Source organism: Podarcis tiliguerta (genome assembly GCF_965153285.1).
Source record: "Podarcis tiliguerta genome assembly, chromosome: 5".
Lineage (NCBI taxonomy): Eukaryota > Metazoa > Chordata > Lepidosauria > Squamata > Lacertidae > Podarcis > Podarcis tiliguerta.
In genome coordinates, this window is record NC_139538.1 from 15,661,265 (window position 1) to 15,675,585 (window position 14,321).

General features: G+C 42.3%; 1 protein-coding gene and 1 long non-coding RNA gene across 18 annotated transcripts in view; one reads left to right on the forward strand and one right to left on the reverse strand.

The window, feature by feature from the left end:
- The window catches only part of MECOM (MDS1 and EVI1 complex locus), a 457,532-nt gene that overhangs the window by 6,065 nt on the left and 437,146 nt on the right, over positions 1 to 14,321 (forward strand). The window lies entirely within an intron of this gene.
- The window catches only part of LOC310678529, a 52,908-nt gene continuing 42,810 nt past the window's right edge, over positions 4,224 to 14,321 (reverse strand). Inside the window, exon 3 of the long non-coding RNA XR_014511818.1 lies at positions 4,224 to 4,409. This is a non-coding gene — a long non-coding RNA (uncharacterized lncRNA). The remainder of the gene's footprint in view (positions 4,410 to 14,321) is intronic.

Consider the following 14,321-nt stretch of genomic DNA (forward strand, 5'->3'; position numbering starts at 1 on the left):
AGAGGCAGATGGAGGTGAAACTACACAAATCCCAGGTGCAACAGCGGAACATATTTAAGATCTCTTCATGCCAACCTTCAGGAACATCTACCTTTTATTCCCAGTTTTAAAAATGGCAAAAAATATTGTAAAATCCTATTCTTGTTTTCCACTTTAATTACCGTAACCCAGAATAACTATTTCCCCAAGTGCATTTGCCCAGTAGCCATAGTAACCACATAAGAATGCACTGAATGAGTGTGTGCAGAATCCACCTTTTTCAGCTGCTCCTATATGAATATGGCAGAATATTGAGCCTGTTAGGAAATAATTCATCTTCGTTAAGTGATCTTGAATTAATTGCAGATAAATTATGCTGGTGGTTGTGGGGCTGACTATGAGTGACTATGAATTGAGCCAGCGGACTTGCATATACAAGATCATTCTGCTTTTAATCCCACACATACAACTGCTGCATGCATGGATCCCTTACGTAAAGTCTTTGGAGAACTAAGGAACAAGTTTAATAACCTCTCCAGCCCAGGGCCTTAAAATAAGGGGTAGCAGAGAAGCCCTACAAACAAGAGAAGGCAGAATACCTTCAGTGGAAGGAACTAACAATAAGGAACACCAAGACTCTATCTAACAAATAGAGATACTGTAAGGGCCATGCTGAGAGGTGAGGGTTGGGAGTTTGCGGCATCTGTGTAGGGACAGCACCTGAAAACAGATTCTGATATTGCTGGGGCTATTTTTATGACCCATTTGGTTCAAGACAGCCATAGGGAGAAACTTTGCTTGGCCTGAGTTCCCAAGCACACTGGAGACCTTCTTCAGAAGCCCTGCTCTGCTTTCCCTCCTCTAGTCGAGGGACAATATTATTAGGAATATAAAAAAGCTGCCTTATACTGAGTCAGATCATTCATCCATCTACTCTGACCAGCAGTGGCTGTCCAGGATTTCAGGCAGGAACTTTCCCCAGCCCTACCTGGAAACCCCAGGGCATTGAACCTGGGACTTTCTATATGCAACACATCTGTCCTTCTATTCAGCTACAGTCCTTCCAAAAGGGAGAGGGCGTTTTCAGAAGTGGTGGCCTGACTTTAGAATGTCCTCCCAAGGAGGCAAGTCTGGTGCTGACATTACAAGTTTTTAAGCACCTTCCTATCTGCCCAGACATTTAAAAATAATTGTTGGAATTTTGCTCTCTTCTGTTTTTGTAGTTTTTCAGGTTTGTATTTACCCCCTGCTATGCTGTATTTCATTAAATGCTGATTTAATTTTTTTATGTTGCAAATAAATTTTATGCACACTTTTGCATGCTGCTCCGGCACGTTTCGGTGATAGGTAGTTAAGAAGTATTTTTTAATATGTAGAGCTGCTACACTGAGCATGTGAATGAGCATACATTGGCAAATAGTGGCTTTGGCTTTCGATCCCACACTGTAAGCCACTGGAAATATGGCTTAGCAAGGGCATATTATATAAAGCTATGGTTAGAATCATGGAATCAGAAAATTGTAGAGTTGGAAGGGACCCTCAGGATCATCTAGCCCAGTCCTCTGCAATGCAGGAATATGCAACTGTCCCATACGGGGATTGAACCTGCAACCTTGGCCAAACACTGTAACCAACTGAGCTATCCAGGTTGATGCACATGATGCTCTCCCTACAGACCAGAAGTCAGCATGGACTAGACTTTTCCTAAATCTGGAATGTGCTGGAACATTCACATGGGCAGGTGCACAATATAGTTTAGGAGGCTGCAAGGAAAAGTGGATAGAGAAATATAGTCAGTGAAGGGGCCATGAGAACAACCTAAGGAGCAGAGTATGAATGCTCATTGCTTAGGGTAAAATAGCAATTTATTCCTAGGATTACAGTAAATGGCATCTGTTGCAATTCAGAATCATAAACATTAAAGAGGGTTCAATGGGACATAGGTTGTATCCATTGCTCAATGTCACTGGGCCCAGGGACACAGTATTCACCTAGACACATAGGAAGTTGACATATATAGTCATACCTCGGGTTACAGACGCTTCAGGTTGCTATTTTTTGGGTTGCGGACCGCCAAAACCTGTAAGTACCGGAATAGGTTACTTCCGGGTTTCAACAGCCGCGCATACGCTAAATCGCGCTTTGTGCATGCGCAGAAGAGCCGAATCGCAACCTCCGTGTGCACAGACGTGCCACTGCAGGTTGTGGATGCTGCGGGTTGCGAATATGCATCCCGCATGGATCACGTTCGCAACCCGCACGTCCACTGTACTGAATCCAGGTCACTGGTCTATCCAGCTCAGTATTGTTTACACTGACCGACAGTGCGTTTCCAGGTTTTCAAATGGAGGAAATTTCCAACCCTACCTGAAGATGCCTGGGATTGAACTTGGGACTTTCCTCATGCAAAACAGATGCTCTACCACTGATCCTCAGCCTGTCCCCTTGATTTATTCTGCTTTGCTGTGAGATTAGATTAGATTGGGTGGTACCGGGAATCAGAGATGACTAGAGAGTTGTGATCTAACAGGATTTGGCATTTGCTTTTGGTATGTGACGAACCACTAAAATAGTAATGTTTGTGAGACAGCAGTCAGTCTGAACAACAGGGAAGCCTCTTTTGTCCCGAAGAAAGGTTAGCACGTGTCTGCTACAAGGGCCGACTTGTATAACATTTTAAAATTCATTCTGATGAACATGATATGTGATATGCATGCATTTCAACATGGACTTTTAGATGGTTCAACGTTTGTTAAAGTTGTAACCTGGCCCAGGCAAGATTAGCTTGTGTGAATTCAGGGATGGCGTTTGAGGTTAAAGTGAGATTGCAGGAGGGGAGGATCAATATTTGCAGGAAGATTCAAAGGCTTGCTGTTGGATATGTTCAACATTAAACTGCAAAAGAAAGTAGTGTGTTGGAAGAGTATTTGCTGTGACTCATTTTTAAGTATGTAATGATAAGGAACACAAGAAGCTGCCTTATACTGAAACAGGCTACTGATAAAACCAGCTCAGCATTCTGACCAATGCATCTCAGTACTGTATGTATTTTACACTGACTTACGGTGGCTCTCTAGGATTTTGGACAAGAGTTCTTCGCAGTCCTACCAGGGACTGAACCTGATGCCATTTGCATACAAAGTGTGTGCTCTGCACTGAGCTATGGCTCTTCTCCAAGCAATAAGCTTACTGTAAGCAAAGAGGCGTATGCCTTTGACATGCATAGGTAGAACACAGACCTGTTTCATTGTTTATGAGAGTGTAGAACTAGTGAGCTGGCCAAGGGACATTCGTTTCTGAACAATAATCACATGTGCTCTGAAACACAGCTGTGCATTAATATAAGCTGTTGTGGACCATGCTGTCCTTCTCTTCAAAGTCTGCTTTTAGACCACGCATTGCCCGCTAATAATGAATGCCAGGCATCAAAGCCAGGCATGGATCAGACCCACTTGCCTGGGTGCAAGTTGAAACAGGGCTAGACTTTTATCCTAGGAAAACAGTAACTATGTTGAATTAAATTTTAAAAAGTTTTGGAGCTGCCTGGCAAGACGCAGCCTTGAGGAGCCTTAGGGGTATGCTATAACTTTTGATAAGTTATTGTTGTTTTAACATTAGCCCTGCCTTGCATTTGCTGCCTTGCTCCCCATCTGCTCTACCTGCATCTTTGTAAATAAATAGGCACAGCCAAAAATACCGCAAATCTCCAGTGCTCTATTCTCCCAAGGAAACTGACCCTTTAAACACCCCTGGGACTTCCTTCCTCCTGGTAGATGTTATATCCTATAACATATATTAGAACTATATACGCTATATATAGCAAATGTACTATACAATACATGGCAAGCTATTCTGTCGTAAAATACACATCTGCGTTACATATACTTTATTGAGAAACAATAATACGGGTCTGCACACATACATGGGTATTTGGAATAAATGACTCATGAAAGTCAGATAATATTGAAGAGTACAAGTAGTACCATACTGTGTTTCTGAAGTATGTGTGTAAAACATAGAAACTTGAATAAAATTATCATCTTGATCCATGAATGCATTTGTAATTATATTACAAGTAACTTTTCCTGTTTGTATGATCTATTGTACTTTTTAATGGACATATTGTAACAGACATATACAGTGTAGAGTTATTGGAAGAGAAAGTTGAATATTTTATAGATACACAATGTACTGAACACCTAGAATGACAGATGTAACAGAACTCTCTCTCTCTCTCTCCCCTCCATCTCTAGCCAGGAGTGGGGAATCTTTGGCCCATCAGGTATTGGACTCCAGTTCCCATTAGTTCTTAGCCAGAATGGCCACTGGGCAGGGGTGTTGGGAGATGTCAGCCACCAGCATCCAGAAAGCTACAGGTACCCCATCCATGACCTTGGCTGCCTCTCTTTTTCTCATGGCAAACTTTGTATCTGAATGAAAAAGGGAGAGCATCTGTGAGCCATTTAGAATTTTTAGTCAAAATTAAGCGGTATACACATTTTGTTTAATTAATTAATAAAACACAATAAAAGACCATTGTTAATAATAATAATAATAGTAATAATAATAATAATAATAATTTTGTGCATTTTTTTGCAAGGCTCTTGGCAATAAACCTTTCTACTACTATATGGAAAGGTTTTGTGTATGTTTCCAGAGGCACCTAGAACAAACTGAGGCTGACATAGCTCCTTTAATTCTACACTAATATCCCTATATATTCTACACTAATCTGTGTGTGTGTGTGTGTGTGTGTGTGTGTAAATTTCCCCAGACGTTAAACCTTGAATTACCTTGCCAACATCTTTCCTTTTGTGGAAGGGCTATAGCTCAGTGATTTGCTTGCAAAAGGTCCCAGTTTCTGGCATCTTCAGGTATGGTTGGCAAAGACTCCCACCTGAATCCCTGGAGAGCCACTGCCAGTAAACATAGACAGTAGTGAGCTGAATGGACGGACCAATGTTCACACTTGGTACAAGCCAGTTTCCTATGTTCTTTCCCCAAGATTCCCCTTCCAGCCTTGGCTGCCTACTGTCAATCATCCTCCTTAATGTGAATTTGTTCTTTTACATTCGTTTTAAGTTGGGATGACCTATATGGTGAATGGGGAGGGGGAAGGGATGGCTTCTCCCCATCACACTATCTTCAGATGAAACATGGCAGGCTTGTAAATGGATGCTGTTTACACAGGGGTACGGAAAACTTAAGAAATGTTTCTACAAAAGGGAAAGAACTGTTTACACAGGCCTTTGAAAAGTGTGACATATTGCTCTAGTTCCAGCACTAAAAAGCTAAACACTCTTACAGGCATTTGAAGTTCTCTGGCTGAAGCCACAGGGTTGGGCTGCAATTTAGATATTGCTTGTGCGTATAACTAATTGCAATATATTCCCCCACTTGTGGGAGAGGAGAAGGCTCTTGCTCATAGGTTCTCCCTTGGGAATTGAATATTTGGCTCCCCGCCAGTTCTGTACAATGTCCACACTGACTATTTGAATTCCCAGACTCTATTTAACAAGTTTCTAAATAAATAAACTCATTGTCTGTCTGTGTTTTAAAATTATTTCATCTCTTTTGTAAAAATAAAAAAGTAGAAAAGTGACGGAGTCCTATTACACTGGCTTTGCTGCCTGGCTTTTTCTTCCAGGCTCTTTCTAAACAAAGAGAATCGCAGCAGATATACACTTAAACCCAACCTGTAACTGCATAGGGTGGGAACTGAAGAGAGGGATGGGCGGTGTGTGGCTGTCAGATGCATATCTAGTCAGAGCTAACACCAGAGACAGGTTCAGAAAGTCAGTTAAATATTAATCCTTTGGAAAAGGAGACCTGTGTGCCTGCCATCTCTTTGGCATGACCCTGCAGATAACTGAACAAGAGGCAGGCCCTGTGGGCAGTGTTCATTCCTATTGCCATAAATGGTGATTTGTGTCCGTTTCACTCTTGTTGTTTCAAGCTCAGGAGTTGCTGATACGAATTGGGAATGCTGAGGCTGTTACCAGAGTCAGCGTAATTCTTTTCTTAAAACCATCCTCTCAAAACTATTTGATCGGAACAGTCAGGCTGCAATGGGACGGGCGAATCACAGGTTCCGCTGGCCAAATGTGCCCCTTCAGACCTACCTCTCCAAATGGCCCTTGAGACTCTTCCTGGGCCATGCCCATTCCCAGACTACACACCCCTGAATGGCCCTCCTCTGGATTCTCTGCAAGTGTCGTCCCCCCCCCCCCCGGCTGGGATGGGTCCTTGAAAGCTTGCTTGCCTGGATTGAAGATGGAGAGATGTTTGTGTGGTGTGTGCAGTGTCGTAACGTGGGTTGCCAGCACCCAGGGCAAGGCAAGTATTGCACCCCCTAACATACGGTTAGGGCCAGGCGGGCACTGCATGACCGTATTAGAAGAGGCATTCTGTCATATATGAGAGAAGGGGAAAAACATTTAAAAAACAACAACAGAGAGAAAAGACTGTGCCTGCTGTGATGCCATGCATGGATGAAAGACACCAGCCATCCTTCTAAACAAATGGCAGGTAACTGTTAAAAGAGGCATTCCTTCTTCTAAAACTTCACCTCAGTAGCAGTGTGTGAGTGTGTATCATGTTTGTGGTGGCAGGAAAGGTATCAGCAGCAGTGGGGTAGAGGTTCTGCTCCCACATCATCGAAGATACTCAAGGCCCTGGCTTAGCCTGCTCCCGAGTACTCAAGAGAGGGAGTGTTTTATGGATCACAACAGGAATGATTCCAGCGGCAACTGCGAGCACAGACAGACATGCTGCTCTTCCTTCTTCCTTAAAAAACAACACACCACTTTGTGAGCAAATTGGCTTGACATCTTGGTTTCAGAATGACCATAAAATATTGCAGCACTGTGTTCCTATTACAATGTTCTAAAAACTATGGCTGATGCCCTTTATAAACAAACAAAACTAGCTAATCAAATCAGTTAGCTTCAGTCAGTCAAGTAATAAATGTAATCTTCATTCATTTGCAGATTACCAAAGTAACAGTTTTGAAGTAAACCCCACCAGAAAAACCTTCGTTAAGTCAATTAAAAAGTTTAAAAAACAAAACAAAAACAGATTGGTCAAATAGCTGAATCAGTTAAAAGTTTCAGTTCTATTCAAAAGAAAGGAGATCCCCTCCCCTTCAGGATGAGTACTTTAATTTATATGCATTCATATTCATCATGAATTAAACCACAATTTGTTAAGATTTCTTACGCTGTGTGAAATCCCAACATATCACTGGGAAGTTCTACTGTGCAAACTCCATCCACTGAAACATCAGTTGTCTATGGTGCAATCCTATGTGTGCTAATTTGCAAAAAAGCCAGGACTTTAAACACAAGAGTCACTGCAGTAATTATAATAGTGATGACAATAACTCCACAAAATAACTGTCCAACTCATTGTATTTTATATTCAACAAGTTTATTAACTGCTACTTCTAAGCACACCATGGAAAGGCTTTGTATATATTTCCTTTCTGAACAACAACTATGAGGTGGGACAGGGAGAGGTCATGTTGGAAGACAGACTCAGCTGTAGTAACAAACTGTTCTTTCTCTTAATTGTGTTTCTGGTCAGTACATTTGTGATGTGAAAGAGGTTACTTTTGTTATGCTGCAATTCTATGCAAGTGCAGGCTGTGATGTTGGTTGCAGAATCCTGTTTCCTGAGAAATGTGGTGCATTTTTCAAAGTGCGTAAAATGCAAGGCTGTGTACAGCCCTGCACAATGGGCAGTGAAATCTCAGTAATTAGATGGGCTGCTGAATAATATATTCAGTGGTCACAAGATAAGGGTTCAAACCCAAACTAGATGTAACAGTGATATTGATAAATCCTTATAAAGCAGGCTTCCTCAACCTCTGCCCTCCAGATGTTTTCGGCCTACAACTCCCATGATCCCTAGCTAGCAGGACCAGTGTTGAGGGATGATGGAAATTGTAGTCTCAAAACATCTGGAGGGCCAAGGTTGAGGAAGCCTGTTATAAAACAAGTGATTGGGCAATTCAATGCTCAGTAATGGTGGTTAAGGATCCCTTTTTGAGCTGCTTCCTCACATCTATTTTTATTTCATTTTATTTATGTCTTATATTTCTATCCCACGTTTCATCAGAAGAGTTCAAGTAATGCACATGCTTCTTTCCCTCCTCACTGTATTCTCACAGCAACCCTGTGAGATTGGTTAGGCTGAGAGACAAGGATAACCTCATGAGCTTCATTGCTGAATGGGGATTTGCACTAGGTCTCCTAGGTCCTAGTCAAACACTCTAACCGCTATGCCACATTGATGTCTCACGGTAGAGGCTACTTCTGTTCTCAGAGTCCAACTGAAAGAAAAACAGGGAGAGAGAGGCAGTGAGTGTTGGTGTCGAAGGAAAGTGCCGGTTAATTCTGTGTCCAGGACAGCTGACTACCAGCTCCATCTGGTATGCAGGCTGAGACCCTACCTGCCCGCAGACTGTCTCACCAGAGTGGTGTATGCTCTAGTTATCTCCTGCTTGGACAACTGCAATGCACTCTACACAGGGCTATCTTTGAAGATGACCCAGAAACTACAACTGATCCAGAATGAGGCAGCTAGACTGGTGACTGAGTGTGGCTGCTGAGACCATATAACACCGGTCCTGAAAGACCTACATTGGCTCCCAGTAAGTTTCTGAGCACCTTTAAAGCCCTAAATGGCCTCGGCCCAGTATACCTGAAGGAGAGTCTCTACCCCCATTGATCAGCCCGAACACTGAGGTCCAGCTCCGAGGGCCTTCTGGCAGCTCCCTCACTGCAAGAAGTGAGGTTACAGGGAACCAGGTAGAGGGCCTTCTTGGTAGTGGCACCTGCCATCAGATGTCAAGGAAATAAACAGCTATCTGACTTTTAGAAGACATCTGAAGGCAGCCCTGTTTAGGGAAGTTTTCAATGTTTGATGTTTTGTTGTGTTTTTAATATTCTGTTGGGAGCCGCCCAGAGTGACTGAGGAAACCCAGCCAGATGGGCGGGATATAAAAAATGAATTATTCTTATTCTTATAAGGGGAAATATTCAGTAATGCCCCCCACTACCCAATATAGGGTTTAAGTCACATACACACTCATTATGGGATTTGGCGATGATCTGATTCTGCAATATGAGTCTGCTGTCATCCTAATTTATTCTGTCTTCTACACCCTCTTTTGCTTCTTATTTATTACTTCTTCTCTGTTCACCCACCCACCCACCCACCCATGTTTACTGAATGTATTAAGGGGGACCACACTTTCTGGCCTCTCTACCACCATTGTCTGCATGTTCAGTGCGGCATCTTAAAAGAAAAGCATACAAGCTACAACTGCATAGGTTCCTCCTCTCAAAAGTTGCACCATATGCATGGATGCCAGTGAGTTCCAAATTTAGAAAAATAATGACCTGGCTGTGTTTTAAGCCAGCAAGTAATGTGTACGTAGCCAAATTGATTAAAGCACAAGTTGAATTTGCTTAGAGCAGCAAAGGAGCCTGCCCTCCATCACTTTGCATTGTTGGTGAGGACAACAGAGGGTTTAAGGACTCCTTTCTCTGATGCAGCTTAGATTGCCATAATCAACTAGTTGCAAATTCTGCCCTACCCAAAACCAAAAGGCAATTCCTCCACTTCATATCATACATAAACCAAAGCTATTACGGCTCTATTTAATTCTAATTTTTTGGGAAGGAGATATTATTTCCATTGAACTGGTTTCCAGAGCTTTAGCGTAAATTCTAAACCTTCTCAATGACTGGAAAACCATGACAAATCATATTTATGACGGGAATAAAACCAACCTTTCATTTTATAGCTTCATAACATAATCTTGCATCCCACAAAACAGCATATCAGTATGATGCCGAGTGCCAATTTTTGATTGTAATCGGTTGTAAACCAAAAGGGAGAGACCTTTGCAAAGTGGTTGCTTTGGGTGAATGAGTCTCCAATTATGCATAGCGTTTCAAAATATTTAGTTTTCCCACTTTAATTGCAGAGAAGTTGACAGGAGTGTGGAACATTATAATATCTGGTCGTTTTGTCTACTATTGATTATTACTTTGCTAATGTGCTGAGCATTAAACATAAAACAGTAGAATAAAAAGTCACTGAACATTCTTTTTTGTTTATAAACCATAAACCTAATCCATAGAGTGCAATAATTTATAGGCATATGTTCCAGTTTTAGTACAAAAATATTTGGTACAAGATGATGGAAAATGTAAAGCAAATAAATATATAGCATACTTCAGGGCTGTGGGCAATCTCTGCCTGCCAACAGTCCAAATTCTTTATCAAAGAAACACAGATCCTGTGACCAGATGAATTATTCAAATTAAGCATAATCATCACATACATTTATTTAATTTGAATAGTTTATTCTGTTTTGATTTTTTTTCAGAGTTTTTTGGGGCACTTGGCCATGGGACAGGATAACAGAAGGGAATGGAGTAGTGGAGGGGCACAGATAAATATACTGTATTATGGAGCATCCTCACACTGAGTCAGACAACTGGTCCTTCGAGCCCAGGCTTTCCCCACCTGAAGCCCTTGGAATGCAATTCCCATCATTCCTGATGCTGCCTGGGGCTGATGGGAATTGGAGTCTGACATCATCTGGAGGGCTCTAGAAGTCTGATGGGTAGCAATTTTTAGTCTGTTCAGCAAAAAGAATAAGAGTCTTATGCAGGTGCAGCTATGACCTGTAGGCACTAGAGCTTGGGCCTTTTCAGTTATGACCCCTCATTTTGCAGAACTCCCTTACTGACCTCTGAGTTATGGCTTCCAAACAAGCTCTGAAAACACGTTTATTTCAGACTGTGATTAGCTGAGATGCTTTCTCTTTAGGCTGGCCTTGGATTATTTTCTACTGGTGGGGATTTTCTATTGTATTTAAAGAAGTGGGCCATTAAAGGTTTGATAGATTTTGGGGTGGCTAGACTTGTACACTATTGTTTTCAACTATGGTATTTTATTGCAATTGTGTTTATAGTTTTACTATTTATTTATTACATTTGTATACTACCTTTTTCTTCCAAGGAGCTCAAGGTGCTTCGCATGGTTCTCCTCCTCATTTCATCCTCACAACAAGCCTGTGAGGTAGGTTAGGCTAAGAGATTCTGACTGAGCTTCATGGCTAAGTGGGGTGATGTTAACCCTGGCCTTCCAGGCCATAGTCCACTACTCTAACCACTGCAGCTTGCTGGCTTTTTGCCAACTACTAAAGTAAATTTGCAAAGCATCCAGTATGTTTTCTGGCATTGCACGTGATTAGTGTGACTTCCATGGCAGCTCCTTCGATCCCAAAAATCCCAAGAAGTGTTTCACAAAGAGAAATGCAGTTTCCAGCCACCTTTCAAGCCAATTTTTCCTCCCCTCTTTTGCCCCTTTGGCTACAAAGAGATTGGAACCACCAAAATGATGGCTTAATTCATCAAAAAAGTGCAATTAAAGGGAAATGATAGAAAGTGACCACATCAAGGTGGAACTGCAAGAAGGTTTCGAGTGGAAAGAAGAAAGTTAATCACTTGGGTAAAAAATACAATTAAACTTAAAATGATTACATTAAGAAAAGCACCTTAAAAGCACTGCAGGTGCCCAGGCCCATTTTTATTAGATGTGTTGCAGAGGTTCCGCCCCCCACCCTCCCTGTAGATTAATCTTCATCTTTATTGAATTAATACCCTTCCACTCACATTCTGTTCCCTGCCTTTTAAGTCTCTTCTCCTCCCAACTTGCTAACCTAATTGCATGCAGTGAAGTGTTAGGATGCCCTATTACCATTTTCCTGCAGGATAGGGCACATTCCTTGGCTGTACCTGATACCTTCAGCCATAACTGGCTTGCTTTTATTTTGAACATTGCTCTGCTTCCAAGAATGAGGGACAGGGAGCATTGATCAAAACCAACCAGGCATAATGGGAACTGACATTATGCAAGTTTCCCTGCCGAGATTTGCCAACCACAAACTGCAGCGGCCAAACCCCTGCTAATTCCGGGCCTGGCCACTTTTGAGCAGCAACGGCCAACCCTATCAAACACTGTGGTGGTGAAATTATGAGCTAAAGCAGGGATGGTAAGCTTTTCTTTCCTTTTTGTAGGGGGGGAGGGCTCTCTTTGCTTTTCTAAATAATGGGAGGGGGTGGAAGTGGTGTCTTTTTTTGCCACATTCTAAACCCTTGGGCTTCCTATTGGTGCTATCTAGCAGCTTAAATATTAGTTATTTAATGTATTTATTACATTTATATCCTGCCTTTCCTCCAAGGAGCTTGAGGTGGCATATGTTGTTCTCATCCCTACTCCTCATTTTATTCTCACAACACCCCTGGAAGTAAGGCTGAGAGACTGTGACCAGCCCAAGGTCACCCAGAGAGCTTCATAGCTGAATAGGAACTTGAACCCTGGTCTCCCAGGTCCTTATCCAACACTCTGACCATTACACTACATATGGAGCATATTCACTGCATACAGAGAGCTAAATGTCCGTGTATTTATTTATTTAATGTGGTGTGGGGCGTGTGTACGATGGTTGGTTTTTGTTTTCAGTTTGAAGCTCACAGTTCTTTAGAAAACCTTCCAGGGGCCATATGCCAGTGGTAGGCAGGACTAGAAGCAAAAGTGGGTGGAACTGCAAGTATTAATTTATTCACACACCCATCAGTATCCACCATCCAAGCAAGCGAGAAGCATGTTCAGAGTTAAAGGACAGGTTTTAGCTTGGCAAAGACACTCAAGGGAGGGTAATAGGGAGGACTGATGAAGTATGTGGCCTCGAGAGAAGGGGTGTGGCATTGGGAGAGTCATGAGGGCCAGAGAGAAAGGCTTGGAGGGCCACATTAAGATCCAGATCACAAGGTTCCCTATTCCTGATACGTGTGTGTATATCTATAACTATATCATCTATATCTATATCTATCACATACGTATACATAGATGTACTCCACTACCACTTTTCTAGTACAGTGGTACCTCTGGTTGCGGACGGGATCCTTTCTGGAGGTCTGATTGGATCCCGAGGTTTCTGCAACCCAAGGACCGCTTCTGCGCATGCGCGTGTGGCAAAACCCAATAAAATAATTCCGGGTTTGCTGCACGTGCATCCCGAAGTTTATGTAACCAGAGGTACGGCTGTATAAGCTGCCTCCAGAGCCGGCCCTGCAATTAGGTAGAGTGAGGCAGCCACCTCAGGCAGCTGGTTTTTATTTTATTTTATTGTAATTATAAGATGGATATATATACACCCACCCACTCACTCACCCACCCACCCAATGAACAGGGTGTCTTAAAGGCCTTTCAGATTACAGGACGAGGAGGCATGGAACCAGTTCCAGGCCTTTGGCAGCTGAGTATGAGTGTCATGAAAAGGCATCAAACTTTTATTTGTTTGCTTTTTAATTATTGTTATTATTACTATTTTACTATCAAGGAAGGGGAGAGGTGCTTGTGAGACTTCTGGTCCCAGGTGCCAAAATAACTTGACAAGGCCTCGAGTACTGTGGGGCCTTGGCTTAAGGTGTGTGTTTTCATTTGCTACTTTTGCTTTTGGAAAATGTCTTCAGTTGGTCCTGGCAGCCTCTGAAAGTGGTATACAGAACTAGTATACAAGGAGAACATCAGTTATTAATGCATAAATGCATACAATAAAAAGGCTACTAATGGTGGGTGGTGGAGAGAACTGCTATAAAAGCCAAATAGGTGTAAAGTTAAATTATAGGGTTGGATTTAGACAGCTTGGGGGCAGAACTCTACTCATGGGACCCATTCACTGGAAGAAGTAGGGGAGGTGATTTTTATTTTATTTTATTTTCCCCTTCTCCTTCCTTGTATTACTATTGTTTATTTCATTTGTGAATCGCTTCCGATGAAGCATTTTGAAGTAATTTCACAATGCAATAAAAGTAATTTACAATTTCAAATAGAAAATAATTTGAAATAAATTCAGATATCTATATCCTCCCACCCAAGATGCTCCTGATCCTCCAGAACAGTGGGGCAGGTAGTGCTGGGGACTGCAGAGGGAAAGAGGAATTTGTGAATAATCTCTCCTTTGGGATCTTCCAATGGATCTTGCTGCCTTCAGTGAAAGCAGAGAGCCCTTCCCTTTGTGGAACATAATGAGGTTGAGTGCATAAGAAGGTCTTCATCTGGCATAGGAAGCCTAAGAAGCCAGGGCTACGCAAGTCTCCCTTTGGATCATGGTATTTCAGTTCTGGATTCTCCTCCCTTTCTTCCAATGAGCTCAAGGAGGCATGCATGCCCCCTCCTGCTTTCATCTTCACAACCACCTTGTGAGGGTAGGTTAGGCTGAGAGAAAATGAGTGGCACAAAGTTCCGCAGTGTCCTTC